Source organism: Sciurus carolinensis, chromosome 5 (genome assembly GCF_902686445.1).
Source record: "Sciurus carolinensis chromosome 5, mSciCar1.2, whole genome shotgun sequence".
In the NCBI taxonomy this organism is placed as follows: domain Eukaryota; kingdom Metazoa; phylum Chordata; class Mammalia; order Rodentia; family Sciuridae; genus Sciurus; species Sciurus carolinensis.
In genome coordinates, this window is record NC_062217.1 from 148956465 (window position 1) to 148979674 (window position 23210).

Below are 23210 nucleotides of genomic sequence, written 5' to 3' on the forward strand. Positions count from 1 at the left end.
CCCCTGAAATGCCCACCCATACAGTTCTTGAGGGCTCAGCAAAAGTGGTTCCCACTCCTAGAGATGGTGTCAGGCTCAGAGGGGCAGCCCTGTGGCCTTGGTGGGGGCTTACTCACGCTGTGCCATCCAGGAGCCCAAAGGGGAGTTGCTCTTCTTTGTTTGGAGAGTAGACATCATAGCAGCTCAAAATGTCCTCACGGAAGTCCTCGTGCACCACACAGGAATCATTGCGGACCCTCAGCTGCCGCAGCCTTGGAACCCCCAGCAGCAGGTTCTCGTAGTAGATGAAGGAGTGCGAGCCATGGCCCAGGCTCTGGTTGTTGTACCACTTGGTCCAATACAGGCTGTCCAGGAGTGGGCCCTGGGCAAACTGGAATACAGGCTGCACTGGGATGACCCAGCCTCCTCTTGACCACTGATCTTCATCCTCACTACCTGGTCACCAGTTTGTCCCCAGTCTCTTTTGTTGGAGCCCTCAACTGTGTAACAAACCTAGGGACCTTGGCCAGATCCTGAATTGACTCTATATAAAATGTATTTTGAGGTTCAGCCCACCCTGTCACTCCCAATTCTGCTCTAACTTCTCATTTGGGTCCCAGATCAATATCGTGACCTCTTGCCAACTTTTACCTGATCTGCTGCTGAACCCATGAAGTCAGTTTGACCCTTTGTCTTGGCCTGATTCCAGACTGACCTTGTTTCTAGGCATTTGTCCTGATTTGTTGTCTGACCTATGGTGTTAGGCCATTGAGAAGGAGAAGGGACAAGGAGGAGATCTCATAGTCACATTTCAAAAGTCTGCCATGCTGCCAATGGCCTGGAGGAGACTCCGGTATCAGATGCGGTATGCGGGAAGAGCTCAGACATCATTTTGGTGTAGTAACAGCTCGTCATTCCATAGGTTACTAGCAAACAATCCCCCAAACTGTGTCCTTCTCACAGTCTCGTCCCTATTTCCCAGAGGAGACAGGTGTGCCTGCTGCCCAGGGGACAGAAGTGCTACCTAGAGGAGAGCCTATCAGACCAGCCCCAAAGTTGGATCAAGAGGTGGAGGGGAGCTCTGGGAAAAATAGGAAATGCATTAGGAAGGGGGTGATTACAACTCATCTCAGAGAGGCTGCACTCCACCCAGCAACTGTCCTTGACATTGTCATACTGGAAATTCACTTTTCTCAGCTGATTCAGTAGAAGTTAGTTCTTTTCCTTAGAGCCAGGATATTTCTGCTTTGAGTGGTACTTCTTTTTGTTTGTCCTCTTTGCCTTTTGGAAATTACCTCCAAACTCTAGGGCACTCAAAGCTCTGGCCAAACATCTAACAGACATGTGAACTCCTGGCAGGTAGAGTCAGTGACTCTGCAGACATGGGAGCAGCAGGTAGGCACAGCACCTCTGGCATGGTTAGTGCATCCTGATGGGCACACGTGTCTCCTGGGAGAGAGACTCAGAGCAGAAAAAAAGACCTAATCTTTTCCCTTTAGAACCGGATCTCCCTAGACAGCTTGTATGTACATTCCTAGTGCTGTGTGCCTAGGAAAGCTCTAAATTTTCTGATTTAAAGTCAGAATTTGAAATGTGTATGCCATTTATTTTATTGATTGTCACCTTAGTTTTTTTCTGATATTTCCTCATGATTAAATTTAGACCATGTTTTTCTGTTTGTTTGTTTCTATTTCGTTTTGTTTGTTTTAGGGATTGAACGCAGGGTTTTGCGCATGCTAGGCAGGTGCTCTACCACTGAGATACATCTCCGGCCCCAGGCTGTGTGTTTTGAGGAGTGCCACACAGGTGATGTGTCCTTCTCAGTGCATCATAGCAGCAGGTACATTTCATGTGTTCCTTTCATTACTGATGAGGTTAACTTTGATCCCTTGTTAAAATGGTATCTACCAGGTTTCTTCAAAGTAAAGCTTTGATTTTTTTTCTTTACAATATTCCTCATTGATCCTTTACCTACTAGACATTTTGAAAACAACCCTACTGACTGTTTCCTTCTCACTTTCCCTTCTCCATTCTCCAGAGGAGACAGGAAATCCCGTTGCCTGTCGCCAGAGATTCAACCTAGAAGGGAGCCCATGAGACTCCCTAGAATCCATTGATTACTTTTGTCAGATTATAACTAATATGGTAATCAAATGGTGAATTTTTTATTCTATCATTTGTACTGCATTTATTAGTTGACTGTTTTTTTTTCAACAAGAGCTATCCCTGTCTTCCCTGTTCCCCCTCCTCCTCTGCTTCCTTTTTTGGTGGAGCCTTGTGCACTCTAGACAATCCCTCTACCACCGAGGCCTATCCCAGCCCTTCTCCCTTCATTCATTCATTGATGCACATCATCTTGAACTCATGCATTCTTGGGATTTTTTCCCCCTTATGGGTTAGAATTTGTTATTATAATTTATTTTGTTACTCAGTTTTTTTTTTTTTTCCACCAGGTCACAAAAGATAAAGAATGACTAAAGAATTACTTCAGATGAAAAGAGACTAAAAATAAAATATAATATGTGATCCTAGAACAAATCCTTGACAATACTTTGTCTCTTTTCCTACCATGTCAACTAATGGAATAACAGATTTCAGTGGCAATCAAGTCTACTCATTAGATGATAGTTCTGTTGAGGAAGAAATTTCTGGAAATTATCTTGATGTAAAGGAATGAGCCATAAAGTTTGGAGTTGAACAGACTGGGACAAATTCCAGCTCTGTCACTTACAGTATAGACTTGGACTTTGAGTCTCAACTTTCTCAGTTATAAGATGAGAAATAAATACCTTTCTTATAATGTCGTGAAAATAAAAAAAAAATGATGTCTTTAAAAATGTATGGAAAAGAGTAGGTACTCAACCAGTAGTTCTAGTCATCCTGCTCTAAGCTTCTCAGGAATAAAGACGGTCTTTTATTCATTTTGCATAATGAGTGGTATTTAATTGGCTCTCCACAGTACACTGATTCTGTACTTCTCAGAACTATAACGAAGGGAGAGAAGTTACCAGGGTCAAAATTTAGTCTCCATGAAAGGCAACCTTTCCCAGCCACTAATCCCTTTCAGTTATGAATTGAGCCATTTCACAAGCATCCATTGCTTCTTTGACAGTGTCAGCAAGAAACATATGCTGAGGGTCACATATGCACTGGGTAGTTCTGGCCTTCCTGGTTCTTTCCCTTAAGATTCAGTAAGAGAGTGGAATCACTCTATGTATTTCAATTTGATTCAATGTGTCACATGCCAGTTTGTCAGTATGTCATTACATTTTGGTGAACCTCATTACAGCAAATTACAGAGACTGGATCACAATTACATGAAAATGCCCTGAAGGGGATTCAGAGATCAGGTAATGGTTTCAATGTCTGATACAGAAAGTATCTGATCTTTTTGCCTAAATATAAGTAGAACCATCATTATTGCCAGCTTTTAGTCAACAAGGCTTCTTATACATCATCTACAATCCAGAAAAAAAAAATGATAAAATGCCATCTCCATTTACACAGATAACTGAGATACAGACTGTTATTAAATAACTACTCCAAACATCACGGAACAAGTAGAATGTGATTTCAGTCTCAGGTCTGCCTTACTCCAAAAACCAGGGATTTAACTACCATCCTACATTGTACAAATGTATCACTTTACTGCTTTAAATCCTTCTGATTATGGATTCTGACTCTCCCTCTAAAAATCAGTCCAAAGAGTTAGGATTCTGCAAGTTTATAAGGGGTCCTGCTAGACAAATTTTTTTTTGAAGTATTTACTATCTCAGTCAGAGATTGAATTGTGAAAGTCCTTGGTAAACTCAAAACTCATCACGGCAAAAGGAACTTAAAATGTGTTCATTTTGGTGTCAAATGCATAATAGCATATAAATCTGTATCAAGAACCAACTGAGCCAAGTGTGGTGGCACTTGCCTGTGATCCCAGCAGCTCTGGAGGCTGAGGCAATAGGATTGGAAGTTCAAAGTCAGTCTCAACAACTTAGCAAGGTGCTAAGCAACTTAGTGATACCCTGTTTCTAAATAAAATATAAAAAGAGCTGGGGATGTGGCTCAGTGGTTGAGCACCCCTGGGTTCAATCGCTGGTACAAAAAAAAAAAAAAAAGAGAGAGAGAAAGAGAGAGAGAGAGAGAGAGAGAGAGAGAGAGAGAGAGAGAGAGAGAAACAACTGACAAGCAGATATTGCAAGGAATGAAAAATTAAATGTACAAAAATGCTGTGTTTTTTAAAATATCAAACGTAGCAAGCAACCTGAATCATCTGCAGAAGGGCAATGGTTAACTCAATTATATCATTGAGCCACTTAAAAGAGTATGATACAACATTTGAAATGGTAACAAAAACAATGTAAAGTTAGAAGACATATACTGGCAGAATGGATTTTAAAAGAAGATCCAAATACATATTGTTTGCAAGAGACCCATTTTATAGGCAAAGACAATACAAGACTAAAAGTAAAAGGATGGAAAATAGTATTCTGTGCAAATGGAGCCCCCAAAAGAAGCAAGGTAGCTATTCATATATCTGACAAAACAGACTTCAAGACAAAATTAATCAGAAGAGACAAACAAGGTCATGTGATACTGGTAAAGGGAATAATCCAATAAGAAGATGTAAAGATAGTAAATATTTATGCCCCAAATATCAGTGCACCTAATTACATAAAACAGACACTACTGAACCTAAATAATCTAATGATGTCTGTTGAGTCCATTTGACTTATAGTATTTTTTTTTTTTTTTAGGTTTGAGTTTCTGGACACCAACAAAATAATACTGGGTGATTTCAACACATCTTTTGCACCAATAGGTAGGCCATCCAGACATAAAATCAAACCTAAAAAAAAAGATACTTTAAGTCAAATGGACTCAACAGACATCATTAGATTATTTCATCCAACAACAGCAGTATTCACTTTCTTCTCAGCTGCTCATGGAATCTTCTTCAAAATAGATAATATTTTAGGACACAAAGCAAGTCTTAGCAATATAAAAAATCAATATAATTCCTTGTATCTTATCATATTATAATAAATTAATTCATAATGAATGAAATTTGAGATTAAAAGCCAGAAAAAGCACAGAAATTACATGAACAAAAATACAAAATACATAAATAAAAATGTAAAATACATGAATGTTGAACAATATAATTTGAATAATGAATGGGGAAAATTTTTAAATTCTTTGAATCATTTGAGAATGTATTATGACATCAGAATCTCTGGAACACTATTGAGGTAGTACTAAGAGTAGTTTTTTTTTTTTGGTTTTTTTTGGGGGGGGCGTTTTGCGATGCTGGGTTTTGAACCCAGGGCCTTGTGCTTGCAAGGCAAGCACTCTACCAACTGAGCTATATTCCCAGTCCAAGAGTAAAGTTTTATCTATGAGGTCCTACATAAGAAAATCAAAAAGATCCCAAATAAACAATCTAATGATGCATCTCAGAGACCTAGAAAAAGAATAACAAACCAATTCCAAAACCAGTAGAAAGAAATGCATAATTAGCTGGGAGCAGTGGCACATGCCTGTAATCCCAGCAACTCAGGAGGCTGAGGTAGGAGGATCACAAGTTCAAAGACAACCTCAACAACTTAGAGAGGCCCTAAGCAACTCAGTGAGACCCTGTCTCTAAATAAAAAACAAAAAAGGGATAGGAAGGACTGGGGATGTTGCTTAGTGGTTAAGCATCCCTGTGTTCAATCCAAAGAACCAAAAAGTGATAATAAATAAATAAGATCAGTGCCAAAATCAATGAAAAAGAGAATTAAAAAAATACAAAGGCTTAAGGAAACAAAGAGTTGTTTCTTTGGAAAGATAAACAAGATTGATAGATCCTTAGCTGAACTAACCAAAAGAAAAAGAGTGAATATCCAATTTAATAAAATTAGGAAGGAAAAAATAGATTTTGCTACAGATATCACAGAAATCCAGAGAATCATTAGGGGCTTTTTCGAAAATTTATATTTCAATAAATTAAAATTTAGAAGAAATACATACATTTCTAGGCATGTATAACCAACCAAAATTGAACCAAAAAGATATAGAAAGCCGAAACAGATAAAAACAAAAAACAAAAAACAAGCAATGAGATTGAAACAGTAATAAAAAGCCTTGCAACAAAGAAAAGCCTGGGACCAGATGAATTCTTGACTGAATTCTACTAGACCTTTAAAGAAGAACTAATGTAAATACTACTCAAATTATTCCATGAAATAAAGGGGTAGAATACTTCCAATTCATTCTATGAAGTCAGTATCACATTCATACCAAAACCAGATAAGGACATATCAAAGAAAGAAAACCACAGTTCAATATCCCTGATGAACTTAAATGCAAAAATCCTTAATAAAATATTAGTGCATCATATTCGACAACACATTAAGAAGATTGTACACCGTGACCAAATTGATTTCATTCCAGGGTTGCAAGGATCTTTCAATATATACAAATCAATAAATGTAATTTACTACATAAATACAATTAAAGACAAAAGTCACATAGTTATTTCAACAGATGCAGAGATGGCCTTTGACAAAATTCAGCACCCATTCATTATAAAAACACTGAAGAAAGTAGGGAGAGAAGGAATTTACCTCAACATCATAAAGGCTATATACATTGAACATAAAGCCAATATCATAGTAAATGTGGAAAAATGGAAAGCATTTCCTCTAAAATCAGGAAAAAGGATACCCACTTTCACCACTCTTATTAAACATAGTCCTTGAAATTTTAGCCAGAGCAATTAGGCAAGACAAGGAAATAAAAGAATATGAATAGGAAGGGAACAAGTCAAATAATCACTGCTGGCAGATGATAGGATACTATACCCAGAAGATCACAAAAACCACCAAAGTCTGCTAGCACTAATAAAAATTCAGAAAAGTAGTAGGTTGCAAAATCAACATACAAAATTCAGTAGTTTTCCTATATACCAATAATGAATTTCCTGAAAAAAAAATCAGAAAAATAATCCCATTCATAAAAGTCTCAAAAACAAACAACACCATCCCCAAACCCCTAGGAATAAATCTAACCAAGGAGGTAAAACACTTACGTCTACAATGAAAATTACATAGCACTGATGAAAGAAAATGAAGAAGACACTAAAATGTGGAAAGAACTCACATGATCACAAGTAGGCAGATTTAATATTGTTAAAATAGCCATATCAGCAAAAGCGATCTACAGATTCAATGCAATCCCCACCAAAATACCAATGACATTCCTCACAGAACTAGGAAAAACAATCCTAAAATTTATCTGGAAGAATAGGCAAAGAAATTCTAAGGAAACAAAAAAAGCTGGATGCATCATAATACCAAACTTCAAATTATACTACAGAGCTCTAGTAACAAAAAGTTGGGATAAAAATGGACACATAAACTAATGGGACAGAATAGAAAACACAGAGGTGAACCCACAGATGCAGTCATCTGATCTTTAACAAAGGTGCCAAAAACATACATTGGAGAATAGTTTTTTTTTTTTTTTTTTTTAAACAAGTGATAATGAGAAAACTGGTTATCTCTATGTAGGAGAATGAGAGTATATCCCTCTCACCTGCACAAAAGTCAATTCAAAATATATCAAAGATCTAGGAATCATACTAGAAACTTTGTAACTGCTAGCAGAAAATGTAGGGTCAAACTGCAACATTTAGGTACAAAGACTTCCTCAACAGGATTCCTAAGGTTCAGGAAATAATACCAAGAATTAATAAATGAGATGGAATCAAATTAAAAAGCTGCACAGTAAAGGAAACAAGAGCATGAGAGAACCCACAAAATGGGGAAAAAAGTCTTTGCTAGCCATTCTTTTGACAGAGTTTTAATATTCAGAAGATATAAAGTACTCAAAATAAACAAATAAATAAATAACCCAATCAGAAAGTGGGCAAATGAACTAAACAGACATTTCTCAAAAGAAGAAATACAAATGGCCAATAAAAACATGAAAAATAATGTTCAATATCTTTAGCAACTGAGAAAACACAAATCAAAACTACACTGAAATTTGATCTCACTGCAATTGAATGGCAGCCATCACAAATACAAGCAATAATAAATTCTGGATAGGATGTGGGGAAAAAGGAACACTTTAACGTTGTTGGAATTGTAAATTAGTATAAACACTATGAAAATGGAGTTTCCTCAAAAGACTAGGAATGGGACTACCACATGACTCAGCTAAGTCACTTTTCAGTATTTATCCCAAAGAATTCAGGTCAGTATACTATAGTGATACAGGCATACGCATATTTATTGCATTACAACTCATAATAGTTAAACTATGGAACCAATCTACGTGTCTCTCAATGAATGAATTGATAAAGACAATGTAGTACATATTGGAGTATTATACAGCCATAAAGAAGAAAAATTATGTCATTTGCAAGAAAATGGATGGTTTAAGAGCATTATGTTAAGCAAAATAAATAAAAAACAAAAGTCAAAAGTCATATGTTTTCTCTCATATGTATAAACCAGCGATAGAAAAAAAGCAGAAAAAAAGGTGAAGGGCCATCTCATGAAAATAAAATAGAGACCAGTAGAATTGAGGAAGGAGACCAGAAAAGGGAGAAGGGAAGGGAAAAGGGAGGCGCTGGGGAGTGAAAATGATCACATTATATTGCTATATTGAGTTAATGTTTGAGTATGTAATATGTATAGTTATAATGCACCAATACAAAATTTAAAAAGAATGGTAATGTCATCATTTCTGTCTAAATGACTTTGAAATCAATCAATACTTTAATCACTGAGATATGGATCCATTCAAGAACCTCCTGATTGAGCAAGTCCTATAGTAGTGGAGGTGATACATTTCTCTGAGGAGACTAAAGCTGTCTTTCTAGGATTTTCCTGGACTGCCTTTATTTGGCAATACTTCATGAACCTATCAATGAGGAGGCTACCACGAACAAACCCAGTAACTCCAGAAAGTATCCATGAACATATGTGTTGGTCAGGTGTTGATTATCCTATAATGGTCACAGAACTGTATTGACCCATGCAGCTTGGACTAAAAAGTGCATGTAAAGCCCAGAGCTTCTATATAGTAAAATCACTCATCACCAATTTTATTAACTTAGTCAATTCTCTTTTATTATTTGTTAGTACTTCCATGAAATGGTGGCACCAAGTAAATAAGCAAATAGTGGCACCCAAAAAAGGTAATCCCTATAAATGTCACTAGTTTTTCTTGCCTCATTACCCATCTTTTCTGGGGACTAGCCTTGTCTGCCTTTAATGTCAAGGATTCTTCTTCTAATGCTTCCTCTGTTTCTAAACATGCTTTTGGTATATGTAGCTAGAGATAGGCAGAAAAATGTCTCCAGTTCTCAGTTCCATGTGACTCCCTGTGACTTTGGTTTTTCCAAGATGGTCAGTCTCCAGGAGATCCTGTGCAAAATAATTCAAGGAACATGGTAAGAACAAGCATAAAACTCCATCTGTAACCTTCCACAGGAACATGAGGACAAACACAGCTGACTGAGCAGCCAGGGAATCCCTACACTCAGGCAGGTCTCTCATGTTACACTCAGGTCAATGTCTTCGGCTCTCTAGGATCAGTACACCCTCCTTCCCAGAGACAATAGCTATGTCCACCTTAGACATCTCTCATGACATTGACTGAACTCCTTCTATGTCTTGGGGTTTGTGGACAACACAAATTGATGCTATTTGAGGGACAGTATTGAGACAGGGGCCACCATGATGAGACAAAGTCTGGGACAATAAAATAAACCCCCTGAGTGCAATAAACAGTTAACCTTTTGTAGCATGGCATGTTGCTTCTCTACCCTTGGACTCTTCAACAGAACTGCCATGTGATCCTGATAAAAATCACAGAGGCAGAATGTTCACACAAGATGAAATTATTACCAGGGAAAAACCTAAAGAAACCCTCCTGCTTCACTTTGTCTTGATCAACATAAAAATCACTAATTTTGGAGTTACACAGGTGGGCAATGCATTATTAATTTCCCACTAGTTTTGCTGTAGATAGTACCTCTGATGGATGGATTATGATGCTAATGGTTGCCTAGGTTACTTTTTCTAGGATTTGAAGAGGGTAGTTGCCGAAAACACTGATTCTTCACTTGGGCCTGCAGATACTAATGGGTTACCAGAATGGAATCTCTGCCTTGGTCTTATGTCTGTCTCCTTTTCTGCCTTAACTTTGGGGTCAGATTTTCCTTGACTCTGCCAATAGACAAGTTGATTGCCTTTTGGAGCTGGTATGTGCTTTCTTCTACCCACTTTAATGCCTTTTTCAGAAGCTTTAGCAGTCACTTCAACCCTATCATAAATCTCAGATGAAACCACAAAGCAAGGATGTTCACACACAACCACGGAGCCCACAAGAAGAGTCCAAGATGACCATGAAGGCCCAATGGTTTGAATCTCTTAAGAATAAGCATCTTTTGAAATTGTCCCCCTGGCCAATAGAAATTACTAGATCCTTGTGGCTTTGCACACTGCAAGCTGCCTCCAAGAGGCATGGTATTGAATAAAACACATCCATTATTGTGTTAGTTATCAAGTTTGCAAAAAGAAGAATATGGAGATGGACTAAAAGGTCTTTGTATAAATGGAAAAGACTCCCATTTTTAAGACATTTTCTTGGAAGTCACATCCAACAACATACGCTATATGTTATTGTCCAGAATCTTATCTAAAGACAACCACAAAGACTCAGAAATTGAAGAATCAAGAATTTCTAGGAGAGTCATTGCTGAAACTAAGGAAATCATGATTCTGTTAGTAAATATCTCACAATTCTGCAAAATGTAAAGCAGTTATATTTGTATATCAAGTATATGTGCAAATTAAATTAGCTTTATTTTTGATTTGTATATTAAAAAAAAAAGAAAAAGAAATTACCAGATCCTAGCTCATACCAGCAAGTCAATAAAATTTAAATATCCTTTGTTTGAGGAGCAACTTGGTCCCCTGAATCAGTGCTGTACCCTTCAGCTGAAGCCCTAATTACCCCTTTGGCTGAAATCCCAATTAAAGCCTTCCCTGTATATATGTGCTCACTTGACTTGATTTTCTTTCTACTATCACTAAGTCAAAAGTTTCTATCTCTAGTATCAGTAATTTTCCAGGACAGCTCTAAAGAGAGCACCTATCTTCCTCAGGACATTTTGCCTACTGATTTGACTGCTGTCTTAATACATTCTTCAAGTTGTTCTGAAACCATGTGAGAATTGAGCAACCTATTTAGAGGAGCTAAGGCTACAGTTTTGCTGTAGATAGTACCTCTGATGGATGGATTATGAGCTAAGGCTACTCCAAATCTTTAAGAGTCTACTGCTGTGCCCTCCCTGGGATCTGCATTCAGAATTGAAGAGAACAGGAAAGTTGCTGCATCTAATCAAAAGTGTATTATTGTGCCATGTCATCTAGGGTTATTGCCAGACTTCTGGGTATCTGAAGTCAATATTCCGTTCCTTGAGCTAATCTGTTTCATTGACTCGAAATGCTTAAGTATGTATAAGTACTATCCTTGCTATTCTAGGATCTCAGGGCTACTAGAAACAGTAGAGAGATCACTAACCAGTTCTTGCATTCATTTTTCATCTTCCAGAATGATAATCTTCAGCCTGACTGAATTCCCCTCAGCAGAAACTCAGAAAATTCTTTGGCCCTGATTCTAGTTTCCTAAGAAGAAAACAGCCATGTGTGGTCAGAGATTCTCTTGAACTTGAACCTTCTGAATCTCAGCCTTAAACTTTTGATAATTCTCATAGACTTTATTGCTAGGTTGGGTGAAAGCGACCTCACTCTCTCCACTGTAGTCTCTATGGACACACTGTTGTGAAATGAATCTGTTTCCCACAAACCTCCAGCATATACTCTGAGAAAATATCCCTTCCTTTATCTCCAGGTTCAACATTTCTCTGTCTACTACCCATCCAAAGCCACAGGAGGCATCTGGAACACAACTCAGAATAATGCAAATGACATTAACCAGAATGTGTAGGTGGGATAGCAGCAAAGAAGAAATCAGAAGGAGACTTGACTACTCTAAAGATAGAAATTTTATATTCTCAGCTTCTTGACTTCAGGTCCTCGATATCTCTCTCTCTCTCTCTCTCTCTCTCTCTCTCTCTCTCTCTCTCTCTCTCTCTCTCTCTTCCTATTTTCTTTGAAAGTCTCCTTTTGCAAAGTCCCCATCTGACATGGATATATTCACGTGAAATCTTCAGTTGGGATATTGACCTAGCTGTAATAATAACAGGATCTAAATATCAGTGACTTAAAAAAAATAGAGTTTTATTTTCCTCTTGTATGGCAGTCTGGGGCACAAGAAGCCTTGAACTAATATGGTGCTCCACACTCATGGAGGTCAGGCTCCATCCCCATATTGCTTAGCCATCTTCAAATGCTGCTGCTCTCTCATGCTGTAGCTGCGGTTCTTATGTTCATACTCCAGCCAGCAGGAAGTAGGTAAATTGAAAGGAAGACGTGTCCCTTCCTTTTAAGGACAGCAGTCAGAAGTTGTCAGTGGAAGTCTGTCATTTCATTCCCATCGAGTGACCAGAACTTAATTAAATGGTACTGTACCTAGCTACAAGGGAGGCTAAGTAATGTGGTCTTCAGTAGGACAGAAATGTATCCTCAGATAAAATTATATTATCATGGCCAGGCATGGTGACACATACCTACAATTCCAAGATTGAAGGTTGAGGCAGGAGGATCACAAGTTCAGACTGTCCTTAGCAGCTTAGGGAGGCCCTGTCTCAAAATAAAAAGGGCTAAGGATGTAGCTTAGTAGTACACCTGTGGGTTCAATCTCCAGTACCCCCCAAATTTATAGTAGTATGTAACAGATCAGGTGAGAACAAATCTTGTCCACAGTTTGGCACTGGGGACAGCAACAGTTAACAAAACCTGGAGAAATCAAGACATTACCTCAAATAATGTTCCTGGGATAAAATCATTAGAAGATTTATGGAAGCTTATTTTTTTCTACCAGGAAAGGACATTACAGTGTTTAGCTAAGCTTAGTTAAGCTATTGTGGAACTAGGAGAGTATGTGTTTTATCCTCCTTGGAGGCCTCTGTCACTGGCTGCGTGGCTGCCATGGTCCCTCGGCCTTGATGGCAGAACTTGCTGGCAGTTCATGTGGGAAGAGGAAAGGATCCAGGAGGAGGAGCTGCAGAGATTAATAAGATGAAATGGTTGGAAGAAATATCAAATATATTTCAGAACTCTGGAGCAAAGCGCCACCCTTCCCAATCAAAATCCCAAACAGAAGGAATGAAAATTAGAAGGATGGGGCTGGGGCTGTAGCTCAGTGTCTTTGTTCATTTACTGTATTCACCAAATCACTTCCTCCTTCTTAGCTGTAGCCCATTTGCCAAGAGCACTGGAGACAAGCTCTTTTAGACAAGCTTCTTGTAGCGTTCTTATAGCAAAACAGTAGTGTTTTGATAGGTCAGTGGAAAGGCTCAAACATCACATTTAAATTTGTTTGGTTCCCACATTATTTTCCCCAATTGAGCTTTGACTTCTCATTCTCGGAAGGCTAAATGCAGAGGAACAGGGACTGGGCCACTGCTTGGGGGTTCTCAGAAGTGCAGGCTAGCTGTGTAGACCAACAGAGGTAATCTTGCCCCAAATATTGATGCAATAGGGGTACGGTGGTTTATGTGACCCTCTTATTTCTCTAAAATGTTTTTCTTCCTCTCTCCAGAGCTGAAATGAAAGCACACCACACTGTTTGGATAAGGTCACAACCAGATGGCATCAGCTTGGTCTTGCTGCTTCTGCTAATGGTCCTGTTGGAGAAGACAGATCAAATTTTAAATCCTCCCCCTCTCTCTTTACATTTATTTATTTGTTTATTTGATTGTTTAGTTTTAGTTATACATGATAGGGAATTCCATTTTGACATAATTATACAAGCATGGAATATATTTTATTCTAATTAGGACCCCAGTCTGTGGATGTACACAATGGTGAGATTCACTGTGGTGTATACATATATGTACATAGTAAAGTTACATCAGATTCATTCCACTGTTTTTCCTTTCCCTATTTCCCCTCCCTTTCCTTCATTCTCCTCTGTCTAATCCACTGAACTTCTATCCTTCCCCTCCTCCCCGCCTTATTGTGGTTTAGCTTCCATATATCAGAAAAAAATATTCAACCTTTGGTTTTTTGGGGATTGGCTTATTTTAATTAGCAAGACAGTCTCTAGATCCATCCATTTACTGGCAAATGTCATAAAGTCATGCTTCTTTATGGCTGAGTAATACTCCATTGTGTATACATACCACAATTTCTTTATCCATTCCTCCATTGAAGGGCACCTAAGCAGGCTCCATAACTTTCTAGAGTTCAAACAGATCAATTTCTTTCCTTTTTTTCCTATTTGCTGCCCTATTGTGATGTTGAGAAAGGACTTTAAACCTAAAAATGGGTAGCTTAACCCCCTCCTTGAACTTCTTGTTGCCTGTTCAGTTTTGTGCCAAGGAAATAAATACCCCATTGTTCATGTCTTCTGAGTAGCTGGCAGAGCAAAGAGATGCACTGGGTAGTACCAGCCTCTTTGAATTGAGCATTTCTTCCTTCTCCCCAGAACCCTCTTATTTCTCTAAAATGTTTTTCTTCCTCTTCTCCTCTAAGAGAAGCCAGGGAAGAATCTCAGGGTTATGTCTGAACTTAGCACCTGTGAGTGTGAATGAATGTGTGTGCAGGAAAGTATGTATGTATGTGTACATGCAGGTGCTAAGCAGTTATTGTTGTCCATGTTCTGACTTGTGGCAATCTGACCCTATGTTTACTTATGCCATTGTAAGGATGTCATTCCTAACTATGATATTTTTATCAAATATGTGACTAAAGATTTGGGGTGAAATTATTATCAGAGATTGTTGGGAGGCTTAAGTTGGGGTAGTTTCATGACATCACATCTTATTTCACAAGGAAGTAGATCCACCCTGTAGGGATAACCACAGATGTTTCCCATTCCAAATTATTTTCATAGCCAATGCCATGCTAGATCCAATGTTCCAAGAAACAGATAGAGATGTTTCAGAGAACTTCTCAATAAGCTAAATGAGAAGAGGGGCTGAAAAAGAGACCCTCAGAGGAGATGCAGGATCAGTTTATAGAACTGAGCAAAACCCAAGGAACAGCCAACTCTTCAACTTTTGGTGGATTATGGGCAAGTGAGGCTGTATTTGTACAACGACTGGCAGCACTAGGATTGGGGGTGGAAGAGTCCTCAGATTGTGAGGGAAGCATCTTCAATACTTCTCTTCAGAGCTGTCTAGTTTAGGAAGGAGCAATTGGCTTTGGAGTGTCAAAAACTAAGTTCATACCATTTCCAACACAGGAGTAGTTCAGGTGCATGAAGTAACTAGACACTTTCTGGCAGAAGCACCCCAGCCCTCAGGGGTTCTTTGGTGGGTGGTTGGGAGAAAGGATCCAGTTCATGGCCTAGGAGAGGGTTGCTGGAAAAGGACAGCTGTGCATTAAATAGTAACTGGGGGCAGGGACGGTGGGCAGGACCACATCATGGCCTCCAAGACAGTCACCTGGGAGAGGAGAAGCTCAGGGCACTGCGCTGACTGCTTGTTATTGCTCTGAGCTGGAAGTTCTGCCAGAAGTTCAAAAGAGAAGACAAGTGTATTCAACCTCTACCATAGCACAGGAATGGACAAAATCAGGTTAGTACCTAAGCTCATGATGATGGCGTTTAATAATAATTATACCTGTTAGACGTTTTAAATAACAAGATATTTATGCTTCACCTGTGTTAGAAGGGATCTGAGCCAGCATGAGTAAAAAGCCCAGCTGTAGTAAAGTATAGCATATTATAACTAGAATAAAAAGACTTAGCAAAGAGAGTAGGAAAAGACTGGGAAGGAAGATAACTTGTACCTGAAAACTTAAACAAGTACTGCAAATGAGAACAAAGCCTGAGGTCCCTGTCAGTCAAAGCAAAAATTAAAAACACAAATAGGTTGCCTGCTACTCATTGTCGATAAGAAAAATCACACTAATTAAGATGAAGATGCTAACTCTGGGAACAATTGACTTTGTTGTTTTTTGTCTAAAGGACATAAAGTATCAAGAAGGTAAAAGCAATGTAAAAAAATAAATTGGACCTACTTCTCATTTGATTTTTTTTTTTTTTTTTTTGCTACTAGTAGAACCCAGGACCTTGTGCATGCTAAGCATCTGCTCTACTGGTGGATTTCCTCTCTACCCAAGGCCCTCATTTGACCATTTCTTATAACTGCTTCCTTCCAAATCCATACTAAATATTCATTTTATGAAGGAAAGTTTAGGAGTGGGAAATATGTATATATGTATAAACATTCTTACATGTATGCAAACGTGCATGATATCAAGATATAGCCCATAAATCTGGCTTCACCCAGAAATAAAGCTTGGAGGTCTTGAGGAATTAGTGGCAGGAATGTTCCTAGGACATCATCATGAGCTGACTTGGTCAGCAAGTTCTCTTTAATAGAAAGTAAGAATTTATTTTGACAAATATAGATTCTGTCACAGATTTATGTGAAAGTTATCCACTACCTCTTTTTCTAGTTCTGTTCTCCTTAGAAATAATGCAATCTTTTAAAAAGTGTCAAGGTTTCTATATAGGTAAGGATTATGTCACAATAAGGTAAAACCCGGAGAGAACTGGCTTAAGTCATTATGTAATTTACTGTCTAGGTAACAAAACATACAAGGGAAAATATAATTTTAAATTATTTTAGCATTTTATGTTATATTATTATAGCATGAATGGAGCTCCATGGGAATGAGGAAAAATAAAATCTACCTATTATATGTTGGTTATCAAACCCTTGGCCTCATGTATGTTAGGCAAGCATTCTACTATTGAGCTATACCCTCAGTCCCCAGAAGTAGTATTTTTTTTAAAAAGTTTTCATTGTAATGATAGTATTGATACAATTTGGCATTAAAAAATCTTACTAGTGCATTATAATTATACATAATAGTGGCATTCCTTATTGCATATTTGTATATGCACAAAATATAACAATATAATTTGGTAAATTTCATTCCCCAGTACTTACCCTTCCCTTCCTTCCTCCCTCTCCCTTCCCCTATTCTACCAGTGCCCTGCTTTCCCTGTTGTCTCCCCAGAGTGGAGGCCTTGTCGATCAGGCAATTGTGTTGTATACAGCAGCATATATGGGGTATCTTCTGGGATTGCTCTTCTAGGCTTGGCAACTCTGTGTGTTTAAAAAGGTATGGGAACAATTGAGACTGAGACCCCCCTCTAGATGTGGTATCCACAGTCTTTGTGTTCTTTGTCTCTGTTCTTGCTGTAGGAGTAGATACCCATCATTGGGACTGGAAGGTCCCCGCTAGCTATTCCTACTTGGGACCACTCATCAGTTTGGGTGTTTTCTCTCTCCTAGTCTTTTTGTTAAAGTATTGTTGAAGTTCGAGCAGGGTTAAGTTGTGAGTGGGACGAGATTCTAGTCCCTTGGCTAGGTTGTGGGTGTAGCTCAGCAGCAGAGTCTCTACTTTGTGTCCCAGTAGATTCCCAGCACCTCAAAGGGGAAAAAAAGAATAGCAACAATAGCATTGAACAATGTACAGCACTAAAATCCCTACTGTGATATCCACAACACTAATTACCACAAATCAGGAAGGGCAGGGTCAACAACAGCAACAACAAGGAGTAGCTGTGAACTAGATTCAGCATTAAAGTAAACAGCAGGTGTCAACTACACCATGCACAGAACTATCTACTACAACAACAGGAATGGTGTCGGCAGAAATTATATAAACTAGATAGTTATGATAGATAGTAAAAATACAGTACACTAAAAGAAAAGGAAATTGGGGTAGGAAGGTAAAAGAAAATTTAGAATATTCAAAATGTGAACAGAGAGAAAACAGAAGAGAGGTAGCAGTGAAGGTTCTAAAGAAGGAGGAGAAAAAATAGATTAAAGAAACAAAAAAAAGAGAGAACAAGAGAATTTGACTTTTATTTTATTTTATTTTATTTTATTTTTTTTGAGAATTTGGCTTTTAGAAAGGGAAGAGAGAACAAGTAACAAGAGAAACAAAAACAAAACTAGAAAAATCCCTAACCCAAAAAACAAAGTAAAGTAACAAATACTAAAAAGGAAAACATGATGAAAATGAAAAAAGAGAAATGAATATAGATATATATCCATATCCACAAACCAATCAGCTAATGCAGGAAGAATACCAACAACAAAAAAATTCTTAACAAAAAATGAAAACAATTTTCTCAGCCAAGGTGATCAAAATTGTCAACAAGGATGGATATTCGCTGCCTATGCCAGACTGCCCTTCTTTCCATTTCTTCCTGAGCTGTGTACATCTTAAAGAGAGCAGGGGCTGGGGGATTTATACCTTCCTTTTTTTTGTGTCCCTCACCAAACTGCCAGCTGAATTTGCCTGAAATGGAAACTGGCTGAAATAGTTTCTCTTCACACTATTTTAAGGTAGGTTGGATTGTGTCCAGACAGACTAGACTGATGCACTTCCAAGGCAGGGCTGATGCAGAGTTCTAAGTGGGAAGTTCCGGTGGCTAGGGTTTAGTTCTGATCTGAACTTTGGAACTTTGGTGCTATCTGCTCCAGAGATACTAGATCAACATGCTCTAAGGGGCCAGCAGATGCCATCTCTGCTGAGTGTCTAGATCTCAGGAACCAAGAATTCCACTCATCTCACATACTCTCCTGCCCATGAATATGGCCTTCCCAGGCTCAGTCCCTGAGGGTAACCGTGCCCACCTATTGAGCCAGTCACATGAGCCACCAGATCAAAGGGAAATTGAGTTGCACTTCCCTCAGTATCCCTGACCCTAGTCACTTGGTATAATCTTCCGAGTCCTGAAGGTCTGAGGATTTCCCAAAGAGGGGGACCTGACCTCAAGATAAATGGGGTCCTTGGCATATGTAATGGAAAAGAATTTTAGCATTCACCAAAGACACAAAGTTTTATTTAGGAAAACATACATTCAAGGAAGAATGTGGGCTATTTCGGGGAAGAAACATTTTGTGGGGAAAAGAAGTACAGATTCAGCAGAGGATGCTGGCCATCTTGAGAATGAGAAGTTTGGGGGTAAAATGAGGAATACACATTCAAAGGAAAAAGTATGCCCTCTCCAGAGGGAGAAACAGCAGCCCCTTCGTGTGGGGTGTTAAATATTTAGAGGGACAGTTGCTAAGTCCTAGACTAGAGGTGGAACAGGGTAGTTACATGATTTGGCATCAGTTTTTCCAGAGGTTGTGCCTTGCCTTCATGTTACTTTTTGCAGGCAAGGACAGGGGTCATGGGTATGGGCCAAGGGCACAGGCTAAGGGCATGGGCTGGGTTGCTCAGGGATCTGTTTCATGGGTGTTTCCTGCATTCCAATGGCTCATGAGGACTTCTCTTTTGAAACTCAGTCTGCCTTTCCATTTCTGTATCCCCTAAGTCCTATCTCATTCTCTGTACCTTTTTAAATTGAATTTTGCTGGGAACACCCTAAGCGCCATGGTATGATCTTCCAAGTTCCCAGCAGCAAGATCCAGTATGAGCTTCTCAGGATGATTCCATGCCTTGGCTCTTTGCTTATAAGTAAAGAAACACAAAGGACTTTTCAAACTCCAGTTTTCTGTGCAGCTTCTGATTTAGCTAAGTTCAGACTACTTCTCTTTAGGTTTTTCTGTGTCAAATTTGTTCAATGTGTTTCTGTTCCCTCTCTTCTGCAGTGAACTGGCACACTGCCACTACCAGCTTAACTCCAAGTTACTTTCTTTCTTTCTTTTTTCTTTTCTTTTTTCTTCTTCTTCTTCTTTTTTTTTTTTTTTTTTTTTTTGGTACCAGGGATTGACCCGAGGGGTGCTTAACCACTGAGTCACGTCCCCAGCTCTTTTTATTTTTAATTTTTAAATTTTGAGACAGGGTTTCGCTAAATTGTTTAAGGCCTTGCTAAATTGCCGAGGCTGGTTTTGGGCTTGAAATCCTCCTGCATCCACCTCCCAAGTCCCTGGGATTATAGGCATGTGCTACCACACCTGGCTTCCAATGTACTTTCTTGTCCTTTTTTCAAAGTCCATGAATTTCTGGGTCATTATGGATCTCTGACCATCTAATATTGAATTTCAGTGAATTCAATAACAGTAAGCAGTACTGTTACTGCTGGTTAACGGTGACCATTTATTTCCCTAGATGTGAAGATGGAACACCTGGGAAACACAGAGGCAAGTGTAGAAAACAGGTTTTATTTAAAGAATAGTAACACAGGCTTCTCTGTAGAGAAGGGGGTCCAGAGCTGGGTGTCCATGGGAGGAGTGAATCTTGTCCTTTATATAATTTCCAGGTTTCTTACTTCTCCTGTCCTCTCCCTTTATCCCACCCATGCAGTGAAAAGGTAGGAGAGGTGTGAGTCAGGGGGATCCACCCAGGAAATACTCACTAATAATTCCCTGCTGGGAGGGACAATCTCCCTGGAGGCAGGTGACTTTTTGGTTATGGGTAAGATGAGGGGGAAGTGTCCTGAAGCTATTAACATTTCAATACTCCAGAAGCAGGTGACCATGAAGCAGGTTGGCCATGAGCGGAGGGATGTGTCCTGAAGGGGTTAACATTCCATTCCCCTTTGGACCAGCTTCCATCCTCCCGCCCGACCTGATTCATCTGTCTACACTACCTGCCTAACCTTTGTTCTCGCTTCAGTACTCCTGCTGCTTGACTTTGGAGCCATGGAGCAACTGAGAAGTGCACCCTTCCTTGAATCCACCATTTTTGATATCTGTCATTACCACTTTGAAGGGCATACATTTCCTAGGCACCTTATCAAACTTTGGTGTTCAAGATCCAAAAGTGGAAAATGTTCCCAGCAGGGAGATATTTGAAAAATCCCAAGAAGTCCTAGGCCCATGTCAAAAACAGAAGGACAGGGAAAAGTCTGTGAGGCAGGGCACCAGGGAATAGAGAAGAGGACACCAAAGCTGCAGGCAGAGGTGGGTCAGGAGGAAGCAAAATGGGCCAGAGCCTGGGAGAGAAAAGAGGGAAGGAAGGGGGACTGGGAGAGCCAGCCCAGGACCCAGAAGTGTCCAGCAGAAGCAGGGTCCTGATCCTGGCTTCTCTGCAAGCTGGCAGCTCCCTGCGGTTATTCAAAGTGTGATTTATTTTCCACGATGTGCACCAACAGATCCTCTTTCACTGACTGTTGCCATCAGCCCTGGGAGCCCTAGGAGAGCCTCCACACCATCAGCAGACACTCCGGCTCACAGAGGGCCTTGCATTGACCTCACACATCCTTCTGGTGCAAGCAACCAAAGCTTCTCGTCCAAAGTTCGTGTAGACTTGGGTGTGTCTCAAAGTGGCTGAGTTGATACAGCAGACTTACCATAGTGACCTCAGGGAGGGCATTTGACACTCTGAATAATTTGACTTTTTAAAATAGGGACTATATGTTAGGTAAACATTTAATGACATTCCAGTCTTATTTTTATTATTTTGTAATAGTAAAATGATAGAGAAATATTAGACAGTCACCTCTCACTTGCCCTTTGAGGCTGACTATGGCAAAGCTCTCGACTATTCATTGCCCAAGGCCTTGGTTGGCTAATGCTTCCTCCTCCAACCCCTGGCTCTTCCAGGCTGAGCGCCAGCGCTGTTAAGACACCAAGGAAGCAAGCAAGTGGCAGTAACCCTGGGCCTCCCTGGCAATGACTCTGAGCCTCCTCAGACTTCATGGGCACCTGCTGGTGGCACTGCAAGAGTTCCTGGGTCTCCCTGGCCACTTTGTCCCTCCTTTCTCCCCAGGGTCCTGGAGCCCCCCTCCACTGTGGTGCCCATCACTCTGTCCCTGTTGTTTAAATGTTGGCCTCCCTGATCCATGAAGGCAGAGGTTGTGTCTCATGCATTTCAAAGCCCTTAGCACTTGACCTAGTGAAGCCAGAATTGAGGACAGGCAATTAATGTAGAATAAGAAATCAGGTCCAATTGAGGAATGGAGGCCATCGGAGTCTGGGAAGTTGGAGACCGCCCCTGGGAGATTGGAATGTCAGTGGCTCCAGTGCCCTTTTGATCACCGAGGTTACCTGCCTAACTACCCATCCCAAAATGCTGCAGGCAGGGAATTACTATTTAATGTCCCCAGGTCCCTACCTGAATTTCCATTTGGCCCTTCTCCTGCCATCTGCTTCTCACCTTTTTTGCCATGTCAATGGCAACTCCTGGGACTGGTCACATAGGCATGAAGGAAAAAGATAAGGTGGGGGACAGAACAGAACAAATAAGACCCTAATCTATAAAATATGCAGGGTACACTCACTTCTTGGGATTCTAGAACATCAGCCATGGCCCCCTTCTCTCTCCCGGGAGAAGTCTATTACTACTTTTAAATAAAATCTGCTTAATATCTGCTTGCCTTGGTCTGCTTCTCTGGTTGTAATACTTCAACACCTGAGGAAGCAGAACATGTCACTGGTAAATGGCAGTATCACTAGGGCCTGGCACTTAGTGAGACTTCATGAATGTTTGAATGAATTTATGTGTGAATATCTGGGATCTTATCCTGGTCTCACCTCTTCTTTTCCTCAATACTATGGAAACTTCTCATTTGACCAGCTCAGACTCAGTATCTACACAATTGGTTCTCAAATGTTTTATTTTCAGGACTCCTTTTAGCCCTTAAAAGTTTTGAAAATTCCAAAAACATTTTGATACTTGGGTTATATCTTATCCATTATGATTTCATTAGAAATTAAAACTGGAGATATTTTAAAATTTTTATTAATTTGTTCATTCAAAAATGATGATTACAAACCCAATACGTGTAAACACAACATTTTTAATTAAAAAAAACTATTCTAAAACAAATCAAAAAAATTTTACTGAGAAATGAGGCAATGTGTCACATGTTTGCAAGTCTCCTTAATGTCTGGCTTCATAGATGAGAGTGGGATCCCCCTGCCTGCTTCTGCATTCAATCTGTTGCAATAGTTGCTTTGGTTGGCATAGACGAAGAAAATATGTCCTTGAACAGATATGTTATTGGGTGAGAGAGGACCTCACAGCTCCCTGAAAGAGTCACAGGAAACCCCAAGGCTCTTCAGAGCACACCTTTGAGAACCATTGCCCAATGCCTCATTTCTGGTTCTAGCACCTCTGCCTGTCCTGAGGATCTACCTCAACTTAAAACCCCAGGCTTCCTGCTGCTAACAACAATAATGAACAGATTAC